This window comes from Azolla caroliniana, unplaced genomic scaffold (genome assembly GCF_043228905.1).
Source record: "Azolla caroliniana isolate FFs.n. ecotype wild unplaced genomic scaffold, voAzoCaro1.0.p SCAF_4, whole genome shotgun sequence".
In the NCBI taxonomy this organism is placed as follows: domain Eukaryota; kingdom Viridiplantae; phylum Streptophyta; class Polypodiopsida; order Salviniales; family Salviniaceae; genus Azolla; species Azolla caroliniana.
Window position 1 is genome coordinate 4388036 of NW_028230439.1, and position 27937 is coordinate 4415972.

A 27937-nucleotide genomic window follows, 5' to 3' on the forward strand; every position below is an offset into this window, starting at 1 on the left:
ATCACAGGAGAGGTACGTGACAAAGGTGCTTCAGCAGTTCAACATGTCAGATGCGAAACTGGTCGGATCAACACTCCCGGCAAACTACAGGTTATCCGGTAAGCAAAGCCCGAAGTCGAAGGCAGAGAAGGCGGATATGATGAAGATACCATATGCCTCTATCGTCGGGAGCTTAATGTACGCAATAGTGTGTACCCAACCAGATATCGAATACACAGTCGGAGTGGTGAACCGGTTTATGAGCAATCCCGGCAAGGAGCACTGGAATGCGGTAAAATGGATACTTCGGTACTTGAAAGGAACCTCAACTATGTGTCTCCAATTCGGCTCCGGTATACCCCCAACTTGACGGTTTCACCGATTCGAATATGTCGGCTGATGCGGATACTAGCCGGTCAACATCCGGATATGTCATGACATATGTAGGGGGAGCTGTTTCGTGGCAGTCGAGGTTGCAGAAGATGGTTGTGTTGTAAACCACGGAGGCGGAGTCTATGGCAGTTGTGGAAGCTGACAAGGAAATATTATGGATGAAGGATTTCATCAGAGAGCTTGGGATCCGGCAAGAGGAATACCGGCTCTATTGCAACAGTCAAAGTGCCATCCACCTTGAGAAGAATGTGGCATATCATTCCAGGACGAAGCACATCCAACGGAGGTACCACTGGATCCGTGAGAGAGTTGAAGATCGAGAGTTCGTGGTGACGAAGATCCACACGAAGGAGAATGGGTCGGATATGCTGACCAAAGTGTTAACACCTAACAAGTTGGACGCATGCCGGAAGCGGATCGTATTGACGAGGCATCCCATGTCGGAGTGAAGGGGGAGTTTGTTAGGATTTCGGTCCGCCTGGATGGGATATGAGTACCCGGCAAGGAAGACCTGGTGTGAACCGGATGACGTAGGCCTGGTGAGAACCTCTCACTGGATGAAGGGACATATATGTAAATATGCTCCTGTTAACCCATCATGGCTACATTTCTAAATAGCCCGAAAGTCATATTAGTATAAACATGACCTAGGGCAAACAGAGTTGTGTGCGTGGTTATCATTGTATAGAGTTATTGGTGTAACTGTTGTATAGAGTGTAACAGAGTGAGAGAGAGAGAGAGAGAGAGAGAGATCTGAATCGTCTCTCTTGTACCCGCCTGTTGGCGAAGATTGAGAGCACGAGGTCGTTGCCTCTGTGCTCCTCCTGTTGTATTCTTCTAGACATAGTGATAGCTTGGAGTTAGCGGGCTCCCGTGGTTCTTCCCGTTTAGGGTTTTCCACGTAAACATCCTGTGCACTCTCTCTTGCTCCATTGTCTATGTGTATACGTGCATTTCTTCCTATTCTCATCTTTCTGTGGTTGATTCTAAGACTCGGTTGTGGCCGAGCAATATTCTGCACATATTCTCGACAATTAGAAATAGATAGGCTGATGAAAATATACTAGGTAGTACAGATTTATTAGCTAGGAAATCGATGTGTATCTCTGTCCGAAGGGACAGAGAATAAAGATGAAGTATTCGGGATGTGACGACCCTCCTCGGCGGCCTAAAAAAGGACAGGGGAGATTGTTAAAAGGGGTATCGCGTTTTGGCGAGGACGAGGTGTTGTCGGACTGGGAACCGAGCTCTCTCCTCTATCGTTGTTCTCTATGGGTTTTGGGTCCATTGCCTCCGCTTTGAGGAAAGCCCTAGTGCTTCTGGCAAAGGATCCACTGTGTGTGTGTGTGGGTGTGTTTTCACTTGTGTTGGGTCTGTTACTAGCTTGCCAGTTGTAATCTTGTAATCGTTGTAATTATTATTATTGTTGGAATAGATTCTCCTATTTTCCGTCTCTTGGTGTTTTCCTGCGTGATTCCCTTGCATTATCGGGTGCACGTGCATCTCTCTTTGTTCTGCATACGCGGTAGTGTTGCATTCAGCCGGTAAGTGCTGCTTGCCGGAATGGGTATTCACCGGCCGGACTCTCTCTCTTCGATCTCTTGCACTCCTTTGTCCAAGGCCCATGTGATCCCGCCCTAGTTTCTCACGTGTAAGCGAAACAACATGACATATATTTGGTGACCCCGACATGAAGCAAGGCGGCAGAGGAGTCCAAGATGAGGGGATCGGAGCTTGCCGAAGCCATGGCGGCAGCCGTTGATCGCATAGTAAGTGCTCGTGAGGGCACAAGCACCCTCGATAGGGCCATTGCAGTGATTGTCTGCACAATAGGCTGATCCGGTGGGAAGGACGCCACGAGCTACTTGGAGGCCTACAAAGCCGAGATGGTGATGAGGGACATTCGGGAGGATAGGCGTTTGGATGGGTTCCCTCGGGTGGCGACACCGGGCATCTACGCATAGGTGCTCAAGGTACAGGCTGGATGTCGGACCTAGGGGGATTTCGAAGCGCGGCTCCTTGAAAGGTACGAGCTTGATGACGTGCTTCAGTTATCGAAGTGGGACTTCATGGAGTGGGTGGAGACTCCCGGAAAGGGGAGGAACGGGTCGGTGCTCCTCCGAGAGTTCGAAGAACGCTTCGCACGGCTCTCGGCATTAGACATGACCATGTTAGACATGAGCCGTGTCTTGTTGTTCGTCAAAGCGGTGGACGTGTGGGATCAGGATCAAGTGGGTCTCTTGCTAAAGACAGATGATGAGTTTACGAGTGACTGGGCCATGGTTAAAAGAGTCTGCAGCCGTTTCGACAAGCGGCGTGAGTGGGACGACGAAGGTTCGTCGGCAGCGAGACCCGTTACGGCAAGGAAGGTCGAGGAAGCTTCGTCGGCATGAAAGGAGGAGACCCAGGATTGGCTCGAGATGGGCTTGACCTCGACCGACGTTGTCAAGGGCCCATCCAGAGGAGCGGCTCTAGAAGAGCTAACGCAAATGGTGCGTGATCTCCAGATCGCGTAGGCCCGAAGAGACAACGGCGAACAGTCCCGTGACCGGAGGCCTCCGGTTCGGCAACAGTGCATGTGGTGTGATGCGGTCGGCTACGCCCAGAAAGAGTGCGTGGATTTTGCAGACACACTTGGAAGCAATGTGGTATACCTGTGGAACGGGCGGGTGCACACTGGTGAAACCCGGAGACCCTTAGAGACGAATTTCAGGCGCAACAGAATGAAGAGGTTGATGGAAGAAGCAGCGGCGCGCCATGCAGAGGTTGTCCATTATTCAGCGTTAGCCGGAATCCGGGTCGGAAGCGATGAAGGCCGAAAGACGGAAGACTCCGGATTCTGGCCGTTGGTGATAGAAGGCCTCACCGGCGTATGACTGAGGAAGGAAGAAGCGAACCGTGCGGAGAAGCGGATCCGAGAGGTTACTGGATGGGACGACCCAGTCGAGGAGAAAACCGGATTCGTGGAAGCAGCGTGCCAGAACTACGAGGTTCTGGTAGAAGGCAAGCGTGCTGGAAAAGCCAGAGGGGCTGGACCCTACCAGCGGTATGAGACCCGGTTTGGGACGAAGTAGAATGATGCCGATACCCGCAGCGCACTGGATAGAACAAAGCAGGCCGGTTACTGGCTGAGCACGGAGATTGAGAGGATGACGGACTTGCGAAAGGTCCTTGAGGAGCGTATTCTCAACAACAAGGTGGAGTTGTCGCTAAGGGAGGTTCTCGGGATCACCAAGAAGGAGTTCCACGATTCTTTCATGGACTTGGTGAAGCGTAAATGGCTCTCGACGGAGCCGGAGCTGGAGTAGCCGATGGAGGTGCAAACGACACACCTGGAGAACGTGGCCATGGAAGACGAGTTGGCGGAGAGCCACTATGGAGACCCTCGTTCGGGTCGGAGACGTCCAGGAGCCGGTGGTGGCATTGATAGACCACGGTTTGGAGATTAACATGATGTCCATGGACTTCTATAAGAAAGGGAAGTGGCCGATCAACACCAAGCACGGGTGGAAGATATGCGTGGTGACACGCGCTACAGAAGAGTTGCACGGGGCGTGCCCGAACGTACGCGTGAAGATTGGAGATGTCGAGATCAACCAACACTTTTTCGTGCAGGAGACGTCCTCACACCCGGTGATACTCGGCCAACCATACATTATGGCGGCACGCATGGAGACCAAGGTGTTGGACAACGGTCCGGCGTACACGCGCGTCAAGAGCCAAGATGGACGACACTCTGTCCAATTCCTGACCGTGCAACCGAACCACGAGCATAACCGCGAAACTCTCGGTAGCGATAGCCGAGGGGATTTTTACACAAGGCTATCAAGGCGTGGGGCCACACGTGTACTATAGGTAGGTAAATTTGGTTCTCTGACAACGGAGGTTGTACAATATCTGACATCGGTGGCCGGGAGAAGAAGAAGGTAGAGGAGCATCTCTGGGTGTGTGGAACCCTCAGCCTCGGCGAAGGGATTGGCGGCGCCGTGGAGAGTTAGGGCGGGTGGTTAAAGAAGGCCTCAGTCAAGATCGGGTTGTCCCGGTTATTTCCGTAGGGGTATACGAAGTCATTGCCGACTTCAGGGAGAGGGTCAGGTCGGATCGGACGGCCTGCGTAGATACGAAGTACAAGATTGTGGACCGGAAGGTGAGGCCAGTCGCGGAAAAAAGGGGTCGCGTCGGACCCAAGTTTACGGAATCCGGCCAGGATAGGACACTGGTTCACCGACATAATGCTACGGGAGCTCAAGGTCGGTGGGGGTGGCTTCCTACTGCCGGCGGAGGAGGACTGGTTTCGGAGAATGCTCGGAAGGCACGGGAGGGCCTTCACATTCGCGCCGGGGGAGATCGGGTGCGTAGAACCGACGATCGTGGAACCAATGGTGATTTTCATGGTACCGCATGTGCCGTGGAATCTCAAGCCGATTCCGGTACCCAGAGCTCACATTCCGAAGTTGATGGAGTTGTTGAAGTAGAAGGTGAAGATAGGCATCCTCGAGCCATCGAGTGCCCCATATTCGAGTCGGTCGTTTACCATGCCAAAGAAGAATGGCACGCTGCGCTTCATTCAGGACCTACAATCGGTCAACAAGGTGACCATCCAGAACGCGGGTATCAGACTGACCATTGACGAGTTCACGGAGGCCCTCATCGGAAGGTCGATCTATTCGGTCGGGGGATCTGTACTCAGGGTACGATAAGTTCGAATTAGCCGTGGAGAGCAGGGACATTACGACGATGTGAACTTCTCTCGGCTTAGTGCGGATGTGTACCCTGCCGGTTTCGTCCTCCTAATTGACCACCCATCCTATCCTGGTTGGGCTCGTGTCTACGGTAACATTACGACGATGTGAACTTCTCTCGGCTTAGTGCGGATGTGTACCCTGCCGCAAGGAGGTGTAATCGAGACGGACTGCCTACCGATCCTTGGTATGGTTTTCGGATGCGCGACGCCGGACTTGGCGATGCTCTGGTCAATCGCGTACATCAAGTCCCTGAATCTGGAAATTCGGCACATTTCCGAGAAAGACAACACCATGGCCGACATGCTTTCTAGAGCATGGTATGACGACGAGGACGGCATGGTTTCGGAGGACGAAGAAGTCAGCGTGAACTTCTTCGAGTTGGCCTACGTGACAATGAGGGCAGGGAGCACCCTGGCGCTTAACGAGTTCGACGAAGGCGAGTACGACGGGGAGTGGCTCTGGATTAGTAGGTTCTTAAAGACGATGACTCCGGACGCAGCATGGATGAAAGAAGAAGCTAACCTGATACGGAAGAAGGCGTACCGATTCTTCCTGCGGGACGGGATTATACGGAGGAACCCAAATAAGCGAGGCGGCGTTCCACTCCACGTAGTGGCAGGGAAGGAAGAGCGAGAGGTGTTGCTGACGGCGTATCACGAGAGTCCTTGGGCTGGATACCGCAGGACATGGGCCACATTTGAAAGGCTAAAGGACAAGTATTGGTGGTCGGGGTTGTACCGGGATGTGCACCAGTTCGTAATAATGTGCAAGAGCTTCCAAGTGCACTCCACGATCCAACATTGGGATGAGCTGCACCCAACCTACTCACCGACCGTCCACTTCAAGTGGATGGTGGACTTAGTGACGATGCCGATGGGGGTAGGGCAGATGCGATACTTGGTGCTTGCGCGAGAGGACTTGATGAATCAAGTGGAGGGCCGTGCATTGCCGAACAAGACGACTGTAGTTGTGTGTCGTTTCCCGATCGAAGAGGTGGTATGCGGGTATGGGTGTGTAGGGAAGATCATGGCTGACCGGGGAGAGTTGGATGCGAAGGAAGCCGAAGAGTTGTTCGACCCATTAGGGGTTAAGCTCTTCCTCACTACGGTGTACAACCCGGAGGCTAACGGGAAAGTAGAGCGCAGGCACGGACCGATTGTGAAGGCATTAGTACGCGCATGTGAAGGTCAAGTCGGGGGTTGGTCGCGGCTCCTACCTTACGCACTATGGGCGGACTGAACTACGCACAGTTCGGTGACCGGGTTCATGCAGGCGGAGCTGATGTACGGGTAGAAGCCGATCATGCCGATTGAACGGACGATCTCCTCATGGGCCACAGTGGACTAGAGAGACGAGATGAGTTGGGAAGATCTGTTAGAAGTGCGGATGCGATAATTCGAGCGAAGACCAAGACATGGAAGGGGCTAAGGCGAAGCTGCACGCGATGAGGGCGAGGAACAAGGGCCGGTTTGACTGAATGCACTAGTTATGGCCGAAGGAGATCGAGCAAGGAGATTGGGTGTTGGTTTACGACAGCAGCCTCGACAATCAGCACAAGGCGACGCGGAAGTTTGCGAGGAGGTGGTTCGGGCCCGTAACAAGCACAAACGACAACGGTACTTACCACCTTGCAGAGCTCTACGGGATGCGGATAGCGCTGCCAGTAGCCCGGAAGAGGATCAAGGCCTTCAAGAAGTGGCATGAAGACGAGCCAGACTGGAGAAACGAGGACGACGATAACAACCAATTCAGAGTGGATGAAGTTTCGGAGTACGACAGGTGAACGCGAGCTGGTTTTCTCCAGCATTTGTCCCTCTCTGGCACATGCCGGTGGATGCAAGGTTTGGTGGGGGTGGATGTCGTGAAGAAAACCGGCCTTAGGCGGAATCGGTGAAAAAAGGCACGTGAACCAGCCCTTACACGCGGGCACAAGTATTGGTAAGGAGTACATAATTAGCAATAGGTAGGCTGATGAAAATATACTAGGTAGTACAGATTTATTAGCTAGGAAATCAATGCGTATCTTTGCCCGAAAGGACAGAGAATAAGATGAAGTATTCAGGATGTGACGGCCCTCCTCAGCGGCCTATAAAAGGAAAGGGGAGATGGCTAAAAGGGGTATCACGTTTTGGCGAGGATGAGGTGTTGTTGGATTGGGAACCGAGCTCTCTCCTCTATCATTGTTCTCTATGGGTTTTGGGTTGATTGCCTATGCTTTGAAAAAAGCCCTACTGCTTCTGGTAGAGGCTCCACTGTGTGCGAGCATGGGTGTGTTGTCACCTATGTTGGGTCTGTTACTAGCTTGCCGGTTGTAATCTTGCAATCGCTGTAATTATTGTTATTGTTGGAATAGATTCTCTTGTTTTCCATCTCTCACTGTTGTCCTTCGTGATTCCCTTTCATTATAGGGTGCGCGCACGTCTCTCTTTGTTCTGCATACGCGGTACTGGTTCATTCGGCCGGTAAGTGCTACATGCCGGAGCGGGTATTCACCGACCCGACTCTCTCTCTTCGATCACTTGCACTCGTCGGTCCAAGGCCCCTGCTGTCCCGCCCTAGTTTCTCATGCGTAAGCAAAACAAAACGACACCGTACCATCCCTCCGCCAACAACCGACGTCCACTCCCCGTTGCGCTCCAACCGCACAATAACTTTTTTTTACAAGGAGAAACTGTGGTATAACTAGGGATTGGCAACGGCTCGGCTCAAGCCTAAACCGTTTGGCTTAGCCGGCTTGAAAACGGCTTAGCGGCTTAGCGGCTCGGCTCGGCTCGGTTTAGGCTTGAACTTGCCTTAACGGTTTGAGCTCGGCTCGGCTTGGCTTGAGCCTCGCCAAACCGGCTCAAGCCGGCTAAGCCGGATAAACCGTTTAAGCCGTTTATAAACTTTAGAGAGGGGGAGAGAGACAACAAACAAGGGGAAAGAGAGAGAGAGAGTAAGGGAGGGAGAACTACATAGACGAGGAGAGAGAGACAGAGGGAGGGAGACAACATATAAGGAGAGAGAGGGAGAGAGACTACACAAACGAGGAGAGAGAGAGAAAGAGACTACACAAACGAGGAGAGAGAGAGAGAGGGAGGGAGACAACATATAAGGAGAGAGAGAGAGAGAGAGGAACTACATAGAGGGGAGAGACAGAGAGACTACACAGAGGGGAGAGAGAGAGAGAGAGGAACTACATAGAGGGGAGAGAGAGAGAGACTACATAGAGGGGAGAGAGAGAGAGAGATGAACTACATAGAGGGGAGAGAGAGAGAGAGGGAGGGAGAGTCGAGACCATAGACGTGAGAGAGAGAGAGAGAGAGGAACTACATAGAGGGGAGAGAGAGAGGATTTACATAGAGGGGAGAGAGAGGGAGAGGGAGAGAGAGTCGAGACCACAGAAGTGAGAGAGAGTGGGAGGGATCATCTGAGAGAGAGAGGGAGGTAGGGAGAGAGAGAGAGAGAGAGAGAGAGAGACAGAGGTTTCTAAACCGGTTTCCAAGCCGGTTTGGAAACCGGTTTACAAGCCGTTTACCAAGCCGGTTCACAAACTGGTTTAGCATAAACCGGTTTAGCCTAAACCGGTTTGTGAACCGGCTCGGCTCGGCTCGGCTCAGGTTTGAGATCCTGTAAACGGTTTAGGCTTAGCCGGTTTGGCTTGGATCAGGCCAAACCGGCTAAGCCTAAACCGAACCGTTGCCGATCCCTAGGTATTACCACGAATCCTAACAAAGGCCCCACCTAACCAGGGTCACATTGACCACACCCCAATTAGGCCCCTACCAAGTCCCGATAATAAGAAGAGCTAACTGGGGCGGGAAAACACCCACCACACTAAGATTAGCCAATAAGATATACTAAGAGTAGCCTATAAGATGTAACTTAGAACGTAATGGAAAGGGAGCTATTTTGAGAGCATTTCACAATATAAGGTGGTTTTTTATTACGTTAGATATTGGGGGATGTGGTTTAATTGGACCATGAGAAATGAGTTCTTGTTTGATGGTATTCATGGGATAACAAAACAAATCCGTAGGATGAAAGGGAAATTGATTTGGCAATTTTCACAACTATGTTGTATGGGGATCTTGTCCCAAGAGGAGATAGAGTTATGTCCTCTAGTTTTACAACACTTAAGAGGAAACTACAACAGTTGAGAGGGTTTCCCTTGCACTATCACTATTTATGAAGTAGTGAAGATAGCAAGGGGTATATTATCATTTTGTTTTAATAACAAACATTGATTTACAATAAAGAGAGAGAGAGAGAGAGAGAGAGAGAGAGAGAGAGAGATAGATTATATTATCGTCTTCGGAGGTCAAGTATGACCTATGATACCAAAAATATTACATTTTATGTGATACGTGTGAAAGTGAGTAGTGACTCTCGATGTTCAAGAACTTTACCAATGAATGTTGCAATCGAGAGTGCACATTGTGGTTGTGAGAGGAATTCATGCAAAGATTGGGCTCGATCAAAGAGATGTGGAAAGCATGGTCGAATATGATCAAAGGCAGAGCATTGTATCAAAGTGTGATACTCAGACTCGCGAACTTGTTTAGGGCACAGTGTGCATAGCCGACCACTCTCATCACTTGTGCCCCAACGCCCTGTTTCACATCGCAATGCATGTGAGCTAAGTTGCATGGAAGCAATGGTTTGAATGGCAAATAACGGTATGGGCTCTAACATGTATGGATGTGTACGATTTCCCTGGTCCGCAAAGAATATGGTTTTGTAGTTAGGTGCAACATGTGTAGTATAATGTGTGAAGCGTGAACCTCCACATTTGTCCCATGTCATGATACATTGGCATTCCAAAAATGCCTCATTTACAGAAGAATCTAATGATGCATCATGAAGCAAGTGTCTCGCATCCCATCTACCAAACCATTTTTCTATATCTTGCATCTAACTGGAACACAAAATTTTGCTTTTATGCGTCTTTTGGATCTTTTTTCTTGCTTTCCACACAATTCTAGGAAGTCGATGTGAGGGACTTTTTTGAACTTTAAGCATGTATTCAACAACCCTTTCAATGGCCATGATCTCAATGGGAAGCGATCACATCTCAAGGAGGAGGAGGGTGTAGGGCATTTGTTTCTTAACTTGTAGAAACTTGGTAAGAAAATGCTTTTGGACATTTTCAAACTTTTTCCACATAGATTTAGGGATGCTACCACCCCATACTTCCATCCCATAGAGAAGAACCGGTGTCACCAAAGTGTCAAAAAGATATTTCTTGAGGACCCAACACTTAATATCTCCAAGATTGCATGTGTTCTCAAATGCATAGTATGCTCGCTTACCCGCCTCTAAGCGGCGTATAGCACATTCATTCCATCTATGATTTGAAGGAACTTCAAGGCCAAGATACTTGAAGCTTTCCACACATTCAAGTGGCTCATTGTTGTACATAATGCATGGTTTATCTCTTTTTTGGCTCTTCACAAACATAATCTTTGTTTTAGAGCTATTGACACTTAATTTAGTATGCATGCAAAATTTTTCCAATGCCTTCATAAGCTTTTGTGCATCTCCTAAAGTATTTGCAAAAAGCACTACATCATCTGCATATAGCAAAAGCATAATCACAACATTCCCAATGGCAACTTCTTCAACACATTCTTCCTTTGCAAACTTAGTAACCATTTCTTCCAATTCATCAATGCATAGACCAAATAGTGTTGGTGAGAGTGGGCATCATTGCTTAACACCAATAGTGCTTTTGAAAAAATCTGAAAGTTTATCTCTCATGCGCACACAACATATAACCTTCTCATAAATTCGGGAAATTGCAAGCATATATTCACTTGGCACCTCAAGTTCTTCCATTCGCCTCCAAAGATGCTCATGAGGTATATAAAGAGAGAGAGAAGATATATTACCAGGAGATAAAATTAAATCCACCTTGTGACTAAGTTACAAAAGGTTTGTTTAAATATGATCTAATCTAAGATATATCCGCTAGTAGGTCTTTTGCATGATCTTTGTGGATGGTAGGATTCGAACCTACACGGGCGAACCCACATGATTTCTAGTCATGCCCGATAACCACTACGGCACATCCACGTCAGGTGAAATGACATTCAATTTAATAGAAAATATCATGTATCATTGGTTTACGATGTAAATAAATGGGAAACGTAGGTGATGTTATGTAGCGGAAGTGACTAGTGTGTCTGTTTGTCAGTAAGGCAATTAGGAGAGAGAGAGAGAGAGAGAGAGAGAGAGAGAGAGAGAGCTTTGAATAAGAAGATTTTTTAGCAGGAGATGAAATTACATCCACCTAGTGATTTAGTTACAAAAGCTTTGTTTAAATACCATCCAGCCAAAGGCAACATCCCGTTCCAGTTTTTACAACACTAATCTAGAAAATATCATGTATTATTTGTTTAAGATTATAAATAAATGGGAAGTGTAGGTAATGTTGTCTAGCGGAAGTAACTAGTGTGTCTATGTGTAAGTAAGGCAATCATGAGAGAGAGAGAGAGCTTTGAACAAGAAGATTTATTAGGAGGTGATAAAATTAAATGCACCTAGTGATTTAGTTAGAAAAGGTTGATTTCCGAAAACCACTTCGGCACATCCACGTGAGCTGAAACGAAATTGACAATAGACAATCTCATGTATTAAAGAAAAATCTTTGACTTCGATATGGTTTAACTTCATCTTCTTGAATATTATATTATTGGTTTAAGATTGTAAAGAAACAGGAAGGGTAGCTGATGTTATGCAGAGGAAATGAGTCGTTCGTGTGTGTGTGCGTATGTAAGGCAAGCAGGACAACGAGAGAGGGCAAGAGAGAGAGAGAGAGAGAGCTTGGAACTAGAGGATATATTTGCAGGAGATAAAATTACATCCACCTAGTGGCTACGTTACAAATTGTTTCTTTAAATACAATATATCTAAGGCAACATCCCTTTCTAGTTTTTCCAAAAATAACCTAGTATATCCGATAGTAGGTCTTTTACATGATCTTCGTGGATAGTAGGATTCGATCCTACGCGAGCGAACCCACATGATTTCTAGTCATGCTCGATAACCACTTTGGCACATCCACGTGAGGTCAAGCAACATTGAAAATAGACAATCTAATGTATTAAAAAAAATCGTGGACTTCAAAATGGTTTAAATGGATCTTCTTGAATATTCTATCATTGGGTAAGATTGAAAAGAAATAGGAAGGGTAATTGATGTTGTGCAGAGGAAACAAATCGTGTGTGTGTGTGTGTGTGTGCATAAGGCAAGCAGGAAAGAGACAGAGAAAGAGAGAGAGAGCTTGGAGGACACAGAGAGAGGGAGAGAGAGACAGAGAGACAGGGAGAGCTCAGGACCAGAAGATATACTAGCAAGAGATAAAATTACATCCACCTAGTGACTCAGTTACAAAAGGTTTGTTTGAATATGATCTAATCTAAGAGACCATCCCTTTCTAGTTTTTACAACAATAGTCTAGTATATCCGACAACAAGTCTTTGACATGATCTTCGTAGATGGTAGGATTCGAACCTATGCGAGCGAACCCACATGATTTCTAGTCCTGCCCGATAACCACTCCGGCACATCCACATGGGCCCCAACAACATTGAAAATAGATAATATCATGTATCATTGGTTTAGGATGAAAATAAATGGGAAGCGTACGTGAGGTTGTGTAGTTGAAGTGACTAGTGTGTCTGTGTGTAAGTAAGCCAATCAATAGAGAGAGAGAGAGAGAGAGAGAGAGAGAGCTTTGAACAAGAAGATTTATTAGCATCCCGTTCTAGTTTTTACAACACTAGTCTAGTATGTGTAGCAATAGTCCTTCTACATGGTCTTTGTGGATGGTAGCATTCGAACCCACATGATTTTGAGGCATAACGAGCCTAATATATGTGCCAATTGTCCTTATACAAGACCTTCGTGGATGGTAGGATTCGAACCTACGCGGGCGAACCCACAGGATTTCTAGTCATGCCCGATAACCACTCCGGCACATCCACAAGAGGTCAAATGATATTGAAAATTGAAAATATTGTGTATTAAAAAAAATCGTTGACTTCCAAATGGTTTAATTTCAACTTCTCGAATATCCTATCATTGTTTCATTATCGTATAGAAATGGGAAGCGTAGGTGATGTTGTGCGGAGGAACTAAATTAACTATGTGTCCGTAAGATAAACAGGAGAGAGAGAGAGAGAGAGCTTGGAACCAGAAGATATATTAGTAGGAGAAAGAGATATCCAATGTAAGGCAACATCCCACTCTAGTTTTTACAACAAGTAGCCTAGTATATTTGACATTAGGTCTTTTACATCATGTTCGTGGGTGGTAGGATTCGAACCTACGCGGGCGAACCCACATGATTTCTAGTCATGCCCGATAACCACTTCGGAACATCCACATGAGGCCCAATAACATTGAAAATAGAAAATATCATGTATCATTGGTTTAAGATTGTTAATAAATGGGAAGTGGAGGTGTTGTTGTGCAGCGGAAGTAAGTAGTGTGTCTATGTGTAAGTAAGGAAATCATGAGAGAGAGAGAGAGCTTTGAACAAGAAGATTTATTAGGAGGTGATGAAATTAAATGCACCTAGTAATTTAGTTAGAAAGGGTTGATTTCCGATAACCACTTCGGCACATCCACGTGAGCTGAAACGAAATTGAAAATAGACAATCTCATGTATTAAAGAAAAATCCTTGACTTCGAAATGGTTTAACCTCATCTTCTTGAATATTCTATTATTGGTTTAAGATTGTTAAGAAACGGGAAGGCTAGCTAATGTTGTGCAGAGGAGATGAGTCGTCCGTGTGTGTGCGTACGTAAGACAAGCAGGACAACAAGAGAGGGAGAGAGAGAGAGAGAGAGAGAGAGAGAGCTCAGAACTAGAAGATATATTTGCAAGAGATAAAATTACATCCACCTAGTGACTATATTACAAACTGTTTGTTTAAATACAATATAATCTAAGGCAACATCCCTTTCTAGCTTTTACAAAAATAGCCATGATCTTCGTGGATGGTAGGATTCGAACCTACGCGGGCAAACCCACATGATTTCTAGTCATGCCCGATAACCACTCCGGCACATCCACATGAGGCCCAACAACATTGAAAATAGATATATATCATGTATCATTGGTTTAGGATGAAAATAAATGGGAAGCATACGCGATGTTGTGCAGCTGAAGTGACTAGTGTGTCTGTGTGTAAGTAAGGCAATTAACAAAGAGACATAGCTTTGAACAAGAAGATCTATTAGCAAGTGATAAAAATACGTACACCAAGTGATTTAGTTACGAAAGGTTGGTTTAAATACCATGTAACCTAAGACAACATCCCGTTCTAGTTTTTACAACACTAGTCTAGTATGTGTGACAATAGTCCTTGTACATGGTCTTTGTGGATGGTAGCATTCAAACCCACATGATTTCGAGGCATAACTAGCCTAATATATATGACAATTGTCCATATACAAGACCTTCGTGCATGGTAGGATTCGAACCTACGCGGGCGAACCCACATGATTTCTAGTCATGCCCGATAACCACTCCGGCACATCCACGTGAGGTCAAATAACATTGAAAATAGAAAATATTGTGTATTAAAGAAAAATCATTGACTTCCAAATGGTTGAACTTCATCTTCTCGAATATCCTATCATTGTTACAAGATCATAAAGAAATGGGAAGCGTAGGTGATGTTGTGCAGAGGAAGTACTATATGTACGTAAGATAAGCAGGAGAGAGAGAGAGTGCTTTTAACCAGAAAATATATTAGTAGGAGAAAGAGATATCCAATGAAAGGCAACATCCGTCTCTAGTTTTTACAACAAGTAGCCTAGTATATTTGACATTAGGTCTTTTACACAATGTTGGTGGGTGGTAGGATTCGAACCTACGCAGACGAACCCACATGATTTGTAGCCATGCCTGAGAACCACTACGGCACATCCACATGAGGCCCAATAACATTGAAAATAGAAAATATCAAGTATCATTTGTTTAAGATTGTTAATAAATGGGAAGTGTAGGTGATGGTATGCAGCAGAAGTAAGTAGTGTTTCTATGTGTAAGTAAGGAAATCATGAGAGAGAGAGAGAGCTTTGAACAAGAAGATTTATTAGGAGGTGATGAAATTAAATGCACCTAGTGATTTAGTTAGAAAAGGTTGATTTCCGATAACCGCTTCGGCACATCCACGTGAGCTGAAACGAAATTGAAAATAGAGAATCTCATGTATTAAAGAAAAATCGTTGACTCCGAAATGGTTTAACTTCATCTTCTTGAATATTCTATTATTGGTTTAAGATAGCAAAGAAACGGGAAGGGTAGCTGATGTTGTGCAGAGGAAATGAGTCGTCCGTGTGTGTGCGTACGTAAGGCAAGCAGGAAAACGAGAGAGGGAGAGAGAGAGAGAGAGAGCTTAGAACTAGAAGATATATTTGCAGGAGATAAAATTACATCGACCTAGTGACTATGTTACAAACTGTTTGTTTAAATACAATATCATCTAAGGCAATATCCCTTTCTAGCTTTTACAAAAATAGCCTTGTAGGTCTTCTACATGATCTTTGTGGATGGTAGGATTCGTACCTACGCGGGTGAACCCACATGATTTCTAGTCATGCCCGATAACCACTCCTGCACATCCACATGAGGCCCAACAACATTGAAAATAGATATATATAATGTATCATTGGTTTAGGATGAAAATAAATGGGAAGCGTACGTGATGTTGTGCAGTTGAAGTGACTAGTGTGTCTGTGTGTAAGTAAGCCAATCAATAGAGAGAGAGAGAGAGAGAGAGAGAGAGAGAGAGCTTTGAACAAGAAGATCTATTAGCAAGTGGTAAAAATACGTCCACCTAGTGATTTAGTTACAAAACGTTGGTTTAAATACCATGTAATCTAAGACAACATCCCGTTCTAGTTTTTACAACACTAGTCTAGTATGTGTGACAATAGTTCTTCTACATGGTCTTTGTGGATGGTAGCATTCGAACCCATATGATTTCGAGGCATAACTAGCCTAATATATATGACAATTGTCCATATACAAGACCTTCGTGGATGGTAGGATTCGAACCTACGCGGGCGAACCCACATGATTTCTAGTCATGCCCGATAACCACTCCGGCACATCCACGTGAGGTCAAATAACATTGAAAATAGAAAATATCATGTATCATTGTTTTAAGATTGTTAATAAATGGGAAATGTAGGTGATGTTATGCAACGTAACAAAGTAGTGTGTCTATGTGTAAGTAAGGAAATCAAGGGAGAGAGAGAGAACTTTGAACAAGAAGATTTATTAGGAGGTGATGAAATTAAATGCACCTAGTGATTTAGTTAGAAAAGGTTGATTTCCGATAACCACTTCAGCGTACGGGATGTTGTGCAGGAAAACGAGAGAGGGAGAGAGAGAGAGAGAGAGCTCAGAACTAGAAGATATATTTGCAGGAGATAAAATTACATCGACCTAGTGACTATGTTACAAACTGTTTGTTTAAATACAATATCATCTAAGGCAATATCCCTTTCTAGCTTTTACAAAAATAGCCTTGTAGGTCTTCTACATGATCTTTGTGGATGGTAGGATTCGTACCTACGCGGGTGAACCCACATGATTTCTAGAGAGGCCCGATAACCACTCCGGCACATCCACATGAGGCCCAACAACATTGAAAATAGATATATATCATGTATCATTGGTTTAGGATGAAAATAAATGGGAAGCGTACGGGATGTTGTGCAGTTGAAGTGACTAGTGTGTCTGTGTGTAAGGCAATCAATAGAGAGAGAGAGGGAGAGAGAGAGAGAGAGAGAGAGAGAGAGAGAGAGAGAGAGAGAGCTTTGAACAAGAAGATCTATTAGCAAGTGGTAAAAATACGTCCACCTAGTGATTTAGTTACAAAACGTTGGTTTAAATACCATGTAATCTAAGACAACATCCCGTTCTAGTTTTTACAACACTAGTCTAGTATGTGTGACAATAGTTCTTCTACATGGTCTTTGTGGATGGTAGCATTCGAACCCATATGATTTCGAGGTATAACTAGCCTAATATATATGACAATTGTCCATATACAAGACCTTCGTGGATGGTAGGATTCGAACCTACGCGGGCGAACCCACATGATTTCTAGTCATGCCCGATAACCACTCCGGCACATCCACGTGAGGTCAAATAACATTGAAAATAGAAAATATCATGTATCATTGGTTTAAGATTGTTAATAAATGGGAAATGTAGGTGATGTTATGCAACGTAACAAAGTAGTGTGTCTATGTGTAAGTTAGGAAATCAAGAGAGAGAGAGAGAGCTCTAAACAAGAAGATTTATTAGGAGGTGATGAAATTAAATGCACCTAGTGATTTAGTTAGAAAAGGTTGATTTCGGATAACCACTTCAGCACATCCACGTGAGCTGAAACGAAATTGAAAATAGAGAATCTCATGTATTAAAGAAAAATCGTTGACTTCGAAATGGTTTAATTTCATCTTCTTCAATATTCTACTATTGGTTTAAGATTGTAAAGAAATGAGAAGGGCAGCTAATGTTGTGCAGAGGAAATGAGTCGTCCGTGTGTGTGCATACGTGACGTAAGCAGGACAACGAGAGAGGGAGAGAGAGAGAGAGAGAGAGAGGGAGAGAGAGAGAGAGAGAGAGAGAGAGAGAGAGAGAGGGATAGAGAGAGAGAGAGCTCGGAACTAGAAGATATATTTGCAGGAGATAAAATTACATCGACCTAGTGACTATGTTACAAACTGTTTGTTTAAATACAATATCATCTAAAGCAACATCCCTTTCTAGCTTTTACAAAAATAGCCTAGTAGGTCTTCTACATGATCTTCGTGGATGGTAGGATTCGAACCTACGCGGGTGAACCCACATGATTTCTAGTCATGCCCGATAACCACTCCGGCACATCCACATGAGGCCCAACAACATTGAAAATAGATATATATCATGTATCATTGGTTTAGGATGAAAATAAATGGGAAGCGTACGGGATGTTGTGCAGTTGAAGTGACTAGTGTGTCTGTGTGTAAGGCAATCAATAGAGAGAGAGAGGGAGAGAGAGAGAGAGAGAGAGAGAGAGAGAGAGAGAGAGAGAGAGAGAGAGCTTTGAACAAGAAGATCTATTAGCAAGTGGTAAAAATACGTCCACCTAGTGATTTAGTTACAAAACGTTGGTTTAAATACCATGTAATCTAAGATAACATCCCGTTCTAGTTTTTACAACACTAGTCTAGTATGTGTGACAATAGTTCTTCTACATGGTCTTTGTGGATGGTAGCATTCGAACCCATATGATTTCGAGGCATAACTAGCCTAATATATATGACAATTGTCCATATACAAGACCTTCGTGGATGGTAGGATTCGAACCTACGCGGGCGAACCCACATGATTTCTAGTCATGCCCGATAACCACTCCGGCACATCCACGTGAGGTCAAATAACATTGAAAATAGAAAATATCATGTATCATTGGTTTAAGATTGTTGATAAATGGGAAATGTAGGTGATGTTATGCAACGTAACAAAGTAGTGTGTCTATGTGTAAGTTAGGAAATCAAGAGAGAGAGAGAGAGCTCTGAACAAGAAGATTTATTAGGAGGTGATGAAATTAAATGCACCTAGTGATTTAGTTAGAAAAGGTTGATTTCGGATAACCACTTCAGCACATCCACGTGAGCTGAAACGAAATTGAAAATAGAAAATCTCATGTGTTAAAGAAAAATCGTTGACTTCGAAATGGTTTAATTTCATCTTCTTCAATATTCTACTATTGGTTTAAGATTGTAAAGAAATGAGAAGGGTAGCTAATGTTGTGTAGAGGAAATGAGTCGTCCGTGTGTGTGCATACGTGACGTAAGCAGGACAACGAGAGAGGGAGAGAGAGAGAGAGAGAGAGAGAGAGATAGAGAGAGAGAGAGCTCGAAACTAGAAGATATATTTGCAGGAGATAAAATTACATCGACCTAGTGACTATGTTACAAACTGTTTGTTTAAATACAATATCATCTAAGGCAACATCCCTTTCTAGCTTTTACAAAAATAGCCTAGTAGGTCTTCTACATGATCTTCGTGGATGGTAGGATTCGAACCTACGCGGGTGAACCCACATGATTTCTAGTCATGCCCGATAACCACTCCGACACATCCACATGAGGCCCAACAACATTGAAAATAGATATATATCATGTATCATTGGTTTAGGATGAAAATAAATGGGAAGCGTACGTGATGTTGTGCAGTTGAAGTGACTAGTGTGTCTGTGTGTAAGAAAGGCAATTAAAAAAGAGAGAAATAGAGAGAGAGAGAGAGAGCTTTGAACAAGAAGATCTATTAGCAAGTGGTAAAAATACGTCCACCTAGTGATTTAGCTACAAAACGTTGGTTTAAATACCATGTAATCTAAGACAACATCCCGTTCTAGTTTTTACAACACTAGTCTAGTATGTGTGACAATAGTTCTTCTACATGGTCTTTGTGGATGGTAGCATTCGAACCCATATGATTTCGAGGCATAACTAGCCTAATATATATGACAATTGTCCATATACAAGACCTTCGTGGATGGTAGGATTCGAACCTACGCGGGCGAACCCACATGATTTCTAGTCATGCCCGATAACCACTCCGGCACATCCACGTGAGGTCAAATAACATTGAAAATAGAAAATATCATGTATCATTGTTTTAAGATTGTTAATAAATGGGAAATGTAGGTGATGTTATGCAACGTAACAAAGTAGTGTGTCTATGTGTAAGTAAGGAAATCAAGGGAGAGAGAGAGAACTTTGAACAAGAAGATTTATTAGGAGGTGATGAAATTAAATGCACCTAGTGATTTAGTTAGAAAAGGTTGATTTCGGATAACCTACATATACTTTCATCCCTACCGACTCCATTAGTACGGCCATTCTCAATCTCAAGTTGGTGAGATGATATTCTAAGTTGTCCAATGGCGACCCTTAGTGGATGTGGTAAGAATACATCTAGATATTTTGGGCCAGTGATAAAACCTAACTTAGAGAAGTGCATGAAGTGTTCCTTATAGTACAACATTTTAGATGGGAGTGGCTCTCGTGGGGTGATCCTTTTATACCGAGTGTAAATTTGCCATATGTCTTGGCGTATTACTTTATTGGTGTCCTCATGAGAGATTAATGTGTTATCAATCTTGTGGTTGTATCTAAGGGGAGGTAGGATATTAATGTCTAGACCATTTGCAAGTGGCCAACTCATCATCATGTCATACCATGAGCTAGTATAGCAGGACTCATACAATGATCGAGAGGCCTTAAAGGCTTGATGAGATATTCTATCATGTGGTTGGCTATGTATCCTATGAAGAAAGACTACAAGTTGGAAAAGTGCCTCTACTAACATTGGGGGTAACGTGAATTCAGACCTAATAATGTCATGTGGTACTGTCGATTTGTTTCGGAGTTGCCGTGATAACATCATCACCAATGGTCTCTCTAATTGCGTCCACATGGAAGATGGTAATCCTAGAGCCCAAACCGCTGATGTATACATGAGGGAGGGGGTCACTAATGAGTGAAAGAGCCACCCTTTAGTCCGTGGCTCTTGAAAGTATGCTAGGTGGCATTGTCTCTCTAGGAGTGAGAGGGATACATGTCGTCTCGTAAATCTATGCTTCGCAGCCTGTGTCATTGAAAATTTACCTGAACGAGCACTGAAAGTGACTCCGAGATAGATGTAGGATCCAACCACCTCAATTGGGTTATGGGAGATAGTTAGGTGACAATTAGCTTTAACATGGGCCGATGTGTGGAAGAGAGAGAGAGAGAGCACGAAACCAGAAGAAATATTAGCAGGAGATAAAATTACATCCACCTAGTGACTAAGTTACAGAATTATTTTTTTAATACGATCTAATTTAAAGGAATATCCCTTTCTAGCTTTTACAACAATAGCCTAGTATATCCGACAAGAGGTTTTTTACATGATCTTCGTGGATGGTATGATTCGAACCTACGCGAGTTAACCCACATGACTTCTAGTCATGCCCGATAACCACTCTGGCACATCCAAAAGACGCCCAACAACATTGAAAATACATAATATCATGTATCACTGGTTTAGGAGTAAATAAATGGCAAGCGTATATGATGTTGTGAAGCTGAAGTGACTATTGTGTCTGTGTGTAACTAAGGCAATCAGGAGAGAGAGAAACAAAGAGAGAGAGAGAGAGAACTTTGAACAAGAAGATTTATTAGCAAGTCATAAAATTACATCCACCTAGTGATTTAGTTACAAAAGGTTGGTTTAAATATCATGTAACCTAAGGCAACATCCCATTCTAGTCTTTACAACACTAGTCAAGTATGTGTGACAATAGTCCTTGTACGTGATCTTTGTGGATGGTAGCATTCAAACCCACATGATTTCAAGGCATAACTAGCCTAATATATCCAACAATTGTCCATAATACAAGATCATCGTGGATGGTAGGATTCGAACCTACGCGGGCGAACCCACATGATTTCTAGTCATGCCCGATAACCACTCCGGCACATCCACGTGAGATCAAATGATATTGAAAATAGAAAATATTGTGTATTAAAGAAAAATTGTTTTAACTTCATTTTCTCGAATATATTATCATTATTTTAAGATCGTAAAGAAATGTGAAGCGTAGGTGATGTTATGTAGAGGAAGCAAACCGACTATGTGTACGTAAGATAAGCACGAGAGAGAGAGTGAGTAAGAGATAGAGAGCTTGGAACCATATTAGTAGGAGAGAGACATATCCAATGTAATGGCAACATCCCTCTCTAGTTTAAATAACAATAGCCTAGTATATTCGACAGTAGGTCTTTTACATGATGTTCGTGGGTGGTAGGATTCGAACCTACCCAGGCGAACCCACATGATTTCTAGTCATGCTCGATAACCACTCCGGCAAATCCACATGAGGCCCAATAACATTGAAAATAGAAAATATCAATTATCATTGGTTTAAGATTTTAAATAAATGGGAAGTGTACGTGATGTTTTGCAACGGAAGTAACTAGTGTGTGTATTTGTAAGTAAGACAATCAGGAGAGAGAGAGAGAGAGAGATAGATAGATAGATTATATTATCGTCTTCGGAGATCAAATATGACCTATGAGACCAAAAATATTACATTTCACGTGATACGTGTGAAAGTGAGTAGTGACTCTCGATGTTCAAGAACTTTACCAATGAATGTTGCAATCGAGAGTGCACATTGTGGTTGTGAGAGGAATTCATGCAAAGATTGGGCTCGATCGAAGAGATGTGGAAAGCATGGTCGAATATGATCAAAGGCAGAGCATTGTATCAAAGTGTGATACTCAGACTCGCGAACTTGTTTAGGGCAAAGTGTGCATAGCCGACCACTCTCATCACTTGTACCCCAACGCCCTGTTTCACATCGCAATGCATGTGAGCTAAGTCGCATGGAAGCAATGGTTCGAATGGCAGATAACGGTATGCGCTCTAACATGTATGGATGTGTACGATTTCCCCGTTCCGCAAAGAATATGGTTTTGTAGTTAGGTGCAACATGTGTAGTATAATGTGTGAAGCGTGAGCCTCCACATTTGTCCCATGTCATGATACATTGGCGTTGCAAAAATGCCTCATTTACAGAGGAATCTAATGATGCATCATGAAGCAAGTGTCTCGCATCCCATCTACCAAACCATTTTTCTATATCTTGCATCCAACCGGAACACAAAATTTTGCTTTTATGCGTCTTTTGGATCTTTTTGCTTGGTTCCCACGCAATTCTAGGAAGTCGATGTGAGGGACTTTTTTGAACCTTAAGCATGTATTCAACAACCCTTTCCATGGCCACGATCTCAATGGGAAGCGATCCCGTCTCAAGGAGGAGCAGGGTGTAGGGCGTTTGTTTCTTAACTTGTAGAAACTTGGTAAGAAAATGCTTTTGGACATTTTCAAACTCTTTCCACATAGACTTAGGGATGCTACCGCCCCATACTTCCACCCCATAGAGAAGAACTGGTGTCACCAAAGTGTCAAAAAGATATTTCTTGATGACCCAACACTTAATATCTCCAAGATTGCATGTGTTCTCAAATGCATAGTATGCTCGTTTGCCCGCCTCTAAGCGGCGTGTAGCACATTCATTCCATCTATGATTTGAAGGAACTTCAAGGCCAAGATATTTGAAGCTTTCCACACATTCAAGTGGCTCATTGTTGTACATAATGCATGGTTTATCTCTTTTTTGGCTCTTCACAAGCATAATCTTTGTTTTAGAGCTATTGACACTTAATTTAGTATGCATGCAAAATTTTTCCAATGCCTTCATAAGCTTTTGTGCATCTCCTAAAGTATTTGCAAAAAGCACTACGTCATCTGCATATAGCAAAAGCATAATCACAACATTCCCAATGGCAACTTCTTCAACACATTCTTCCTTTGCAAACTTGGTAACCATTTCTTCCAATTCATCAATGCATAGACCAAATAGTGTTGGTGAGAGTGGGCATCCTTGCTTAACACCAATAGTGCTTTTGAAAAAATCTGAAAGTTTATCTTTCATGCGCACACAACATATAACCTTCTCATAAATTCGGGAAATTGCAAGCATATATTCACTTGGCACCTCAAGTTCTTCCATTCGCCTCCAAAGATGCTCACGAGGTACCATATCAAAAGCTTTCTTGAAGTCTACAAAGCAACAATATAAACCTTTACCTCTAAGGCGACTTTCCTCCATTAATACTCGGAGGGTGATAAGGTGATCAATGGTGCTATGGTGTTTCCGAAAGCCAGCTTGTCCATAAGCTCTCTTACCACTTTTTTCAGCCCATACACTTATCTTTGATTCCATTATACATCCAAATAGTTTTGCCATTAATGAGCCAACCATGATGGTTCGATAGTTGTTTACATTATTTATATCTCCACCTTTATGTAAAGGTTTGATCCAATTTGTAGTCCAATCGTACGGCATACCATTTTGCAATGCATCATTAAACATATCGCTTATCCATATATGTGCTTCCTTTCCCGTCCATTTGAGCATTTCAGCCTTTATACATTGAAGATCGCTTGCCTTTCGAGAGGCCAATTTCTTAAGTCCTATGCATATATCTTCAATTGTAAAGAAGGAAGGCATATGTGAAAGAGAACCATAACACATCATCTTTCCGGCAAGAGATAACTCATATAAATTCTTACAATGCATAGACAAGTCGTGAAGAGTTAAGTCACCATAACTCTCAACACGTTTTCCCTTTAGATTTCCCCAAAATTTAGCACATGCATGTGCTTTCTCTTGCGTTTGGATAAATTGTTGAGTAACTTCCCATATTCTTCTCTTTCTTTGAATAAGCCTTTTATACTCATGCAAATGCTTTTGGTAATTCTCTTTATCCTTAACTACATCCAAAACCATAAGGCACTTTCGAGCTTCACGACATTCTTTATCAAACCATTTTTTCCTAAGTTTCTTGGTGCATTTCCAAGATGTGCGGTTGGTCGAAAAACATTTGTTTGTACATGAGAGAATGACTTTCTTGAAAGCTTCCCATTTGCATTCTAGTGTGGCACCATGTTGTATCTTTGTCATTTGTAACATATCCTCAACCATCTTGGAATACATGGGTGCTCGCTTAAGGTTCATGCTCAAGTGCGGTTGTTTATTATCTTCAATAGCCTTCTCACAATCAAACCTATGCATACATTTGAGATCAATACATAAAGGCCTATGATCTGATTCCGGTGTCCATTCACCAAGTGAGAATTTATGTATACGATCCAAAATACCTTCGGAAAGTAGCACATAATCAATCACACTATTTCCGTTGTATTTTCTACATGTAAAACCATTAGTGTTGGGCCATAAGGAAATACCATTTACAATAAGCAATCCGGTACTATTGCACATTTGTAGGAGTAACTTCCCAAATTGGTTCGGATCTTTTTCATCGCTAGAAGAGCGGTTATACATTTGCATATCCTCTTGCATCCTTGAGATATGTGGCATGAAAGATTCTTTTGAATCAAGTTGGAAACTTCTTGTACGAGCATTCATGTCACCAAAGACAATAACTTCCCCTTTGGATTTGAAATAAGCAATATCATCTTCTAGATTGGCAAACGGTTGATCTTTATCCAAACAAGCATAAAAGTTAGAATCTTGATGAGGAATGTAACATCCAACAACAAAAGTGGGCAAATCATTAGGTGTTTCTATTTTGAGCCATATGTAGCATTTATTTTCATCATTTTTTATGATTGACACATATTTCTCTATTTCCTTCTTAATCAAACATGCCACCCCTCCTTGTCCTCTTCTTTGTCTTGGATTTTTCTTCCATATCAAAGAGTGTACATTATAGTTTCCTAAACCTTGAATCCTTTGAGTATCATGCTCCCATGTTTCAACAAGAAGTGTGATATCCGAGTCATTGGTGAACTCCTCTATGCCAAATCCCGCATTCCATGGGTATCCATTGCAATTCCAAAAGCATAGTCGTAAAAGGCGTGGGTTAGTCTCATAGATCACGTGTCCCTATTTGCCTACATTTCCATCTTTAGGCACATCCTTAACCTTGTTTTTCAATCTTTCTTCATATGCTTTACGACGAGCATTTTGTTGTGAGATAGTACGATCTTCACTCACAAAGCATTGTGTACCTTTGAGGTATACCCAACTATTTTCGAGTATGATCCGCCGCTTTGTATCATCTGTCATTGTGCATACAATAGGCCTTTCTCCGGAGCGAGTAACACCATGTTTCCCAACTCGGTGTGCCCCATATACATTCACATCTGACATCCCATAATGCATGCTAAAAAATTCACCAATGGCCTTTCCAAGGGATGCGGGTGTTTCCATACTCTCTTCTTTAATCCCACGGACGACAATGTTCTTTGATCGTCGTTCGCGTTCTTTCAATTCTCGGACATCTATGCTTTCTATATTCTTCTCTTGATGCATCACATGCATATTAGATGAGTTTGATAACACATCCCCACCACATACATCGGCCCATGACTTCGTTGTACATACATTTTTCATCTCACTTACATCCCGCCTCATCGTATCCAATTTTTCTTCTTTTAATGCTTCCTTTAACTCAATCTTGTTAAGGCGCTCATTTGTTTCAAATGAAGCTCTTTTACATTCTTGAATCTCTTCTTGAAGTTTTGCAACCACTTGTTTAAGACTTTCATTCTCAATGACAACACTTTGGAGCTTAGTATTCTCTTTCATTAACATCCTAATCTCTTCACCTTGCTTTTTTATGGTTTCTTGAAGAGAAATCAAGTGACTCATAAGCATTTTGTCCGTTGCATTAGAATCGAGATTTGTTGGTGATCTCGGCTCATTATCAATCATACCCCCAAACTTTGCGGCGGTTTTACGAGTATTTGCCATTGTAGGGATAAACCGTACGGGAAAAGAGAGACAAAGAGGGAAGGAGAGAGAATGTACCTTTCACTCGATTTAGGGCTTCAAAATCTACCTTCCGTTTGAGGAACCGTGGGGCAAAGATGGCTCCGGATGAAAATGCTCATAACTTCTCGCCACGGTAATGGAATTCAGTAAATGAACATTCTTTAGAAAGCTCTCTCAAAGAGCTTTCCAACGAGCTATAGAACGTAGAAAACGATGAGAGAGAGAGAGAGAGAGAGAGAGAGAGAGAGAGAGAGAGAGAGAGAGAGAAAGAAAGAAAGAAAGATATATTAACGTCTTCTAAGGCCAAATTTGGCCCATGAGACATTGTCAATTGGTTTACAACAAAAATGAGTGTTTATCCAATAATCAAAACTAAAATAAAAGAAAATAGCTTAAGCTAAGAGAGTTCTAGTAGTGTACAAAAACTAAGCGTAATCTCATTTCCACCCAAGTCTTGTGAAAAGAAGTGGGAGGTCAAAAGTTTTTTTATGCGTGTGACCCATGGTCCCGATACATAGAGTGCCCTAGCCATGGCTTCTAGGCCGTGTAGTTCATGGTGCAGGTCTGTTGACATTCATTGCCTCCCCCTGTTCCTGAAAAACTTGATTTATTACATGTTGGTAAACATTAGCAACATTATTATCAACGTTTTGTAACTTATTCTCTTTGTGTTGTTTCAATTCTAAGATGTCTCTACCTAATTTCTTTATATCTAGTGTATCTAATAGTTTAGGTAGGGTGGGAGAGGAACCAAGTATGTCTTGGTATTTTGCCCTTATCTCGGCATAGGTGGGGCATTTGCATGTAAAATGGTACTCATCCTCTATCTCTAAGTGGCATAACCTACATATCCTTTCCTCCCTAGGGACTCCATTAGTACGTTCATTCTCAATCTCAAGTTGGTGAGATGATATTCCAAGTTGACCAATGGCAACCCTTAGTGCATGTGGTAAGAATACATCTAGATATCTTGGTCGCGTGATAAAACCTAACTTAGAGAAGTGCATAAAGTGTTCCTTATAGTACGGCATTTTAGATTGGAGTGGCTCTAGTGGGGTGATCCATTTATACCGAGTATAAATTTGCCATATTTCTTGGCGTATTACTTTATTACAGTCCTCATGAGAGATTAAAGTGTTATCAGTCGTGTGGTTGTACTTAAGGGGGGGGAGGTTATTAATGTCTAGACCATTGGCAAGAAGCCAACTCACCATCATGCCATACCATGAGCTAGTATAGCCGGACTCATAAAGTGCTCCAGAAGCCTTAAAGGCTTGGTGGGATATTCTATCAAGTGGTTGGTTATGTATCCTGTGGATAAAGACTACAAGTTGAAAAAGTGCTTCTACTAACATAGGGGGTAGAGTGAACTCAGCCCTAATAATGTCATGTGGGACTGACGATTTGCTT

At 43.2% G+C, this 27937-nt stretch overlaps 13 non-coding genes across 13 annotated transcripts; all 13 read right to left on the reverse strand.

Moving 5' to 3' along the window:
• Positions 1-11090: 11090 nt before the first annotated feature.
• Positions 11091-11171, reverse strand: TRNAS-AGA (transfer RNA serine (anticodon AGA)). Its single transcript has one exon. It is a non-coding gene; the product is annotated as a tRNA-Ser (tRNA).
• A 1832-nt stretch (positions 11172-13003) lies between these two features.
• TRNAS-AGA (transfer RNA serine (anticodon AGA)) lies at positions 13004-13084 on the reverse strand. The gene has a single exon. It is a non-coding gene; the product is annotated as a tRNA-Ser (tRNA).
• Positions 13085-13404: 320 nt separating this feature from the next.
• TRNAS-AGA (transfer RNA serine (anticodon AGA)) lies at positions 13405-13485 on the reverse strand. Its single transcript has one exon. It is a non-coding gene; the product is annotated as a tRNA-Ser (tRNA).
• Positions 13486-14097: 612 nt separating this feature from the next.
• On the reverse strand, positions 14098-14178 carry TRNAS-AGA (transfer RNA serine (anticodon AGA)). The gene has a single exon. It is a non-coding gene; the product is annotated as a tRNA-Ser (tRNA).
• Positions 14179-14567: 389 nt separating this feature from the next.
• On the reverse strand, positions 14568-14648 carry TRNAS-AGA (transfer RNA serine (anticodon AGA)). Its single transcript has one exon. It is a non-coding gene; the product is annotated as a tRNA-Ser (tRNA).
• A 1009-nt stretch (positions 14649-15657) lies between these two features.
• On the reverse strand, positions 15658-15738 carry TRNAS-AGA (transfer RNA serine (anticodon AGA)). The gene has a single exon. It is a non-coding gene; the product is annotated as a tRNA-Ser (tRNA).
• Positions 15739-16149: 411 nt separating this feature from the next.
• TRNAS-AGA (transfer RNA serine (anticodon AGA)) lies at positions 16150-16230 on the reverse strand. The gene has a single exon. It is a non-coding gene; the product is annotated as a tRNA-Ser (tRNA).
• A 950-nt stretch (positions 16231-17180) lies between these two features.
• Positions 17181-17261, reverse strand: TRNAS-AGA (transfer RNA serine (anticodon AGA)). Its single transcript has one exon. It is a non-coding gene; the product is annotated as a tRNA-Ser (tRNA).
• A 677-nt stretch (positions 17262-17938) lies between these two features.
• TRNAS-AGA (transfer RNA serine (anticodon AGA)) lies at positions 17939-18019 on the reverse strand. The gene has a single exon. It is a non-coding gene; the product is annotated as a tRNA-Ser (tRNA).
• Positions 18020-18456: 437 nt separating this feature from the next.
• TRNAS-AGA (transfer RNA serine (anticodon AGA)) lies at positions 18457-18537 on the reverse strand. Its single transcript has one exon. It is a non-coding gene; the product is annotated as a tRNA-Ser (tRNA).
• A 641-nt stretch (positions 18538-19178) lies between these two features.
• Positions 19179-19259, reverse strand: TRNAS-AGA (transfer RNA serine (anticodon AGA)). The gene has a single exon. It is a non-coding gene; the product is annotated as a tRNA-Ser (tRNA).
• A 407-nt stretch (positions 19260-19666) lies between these two features.
• TRNAS-AGA (transfer RNA serine (anticodon AGA)) lies at positions 19667-19747 on the reverse strand. The gene has a single exon. It is a non-coding gene; the product is annotated as a tRNA-Ser (tRNA).
• A 1817-nt stretch (positions 19748-21564) lies between these two features.
• TRNAS-AGA (transfer RNA serine (anticodon AGA)) lies at positions 21565-21645 on the reverse strand. Its single transcript has one exon. It is a non-coding gene; the product is annotated as a tRNA-Ser (tRNA).
• Between the last annotated feature and the right edge of the window lie 6292 nt (positions 21646-27937).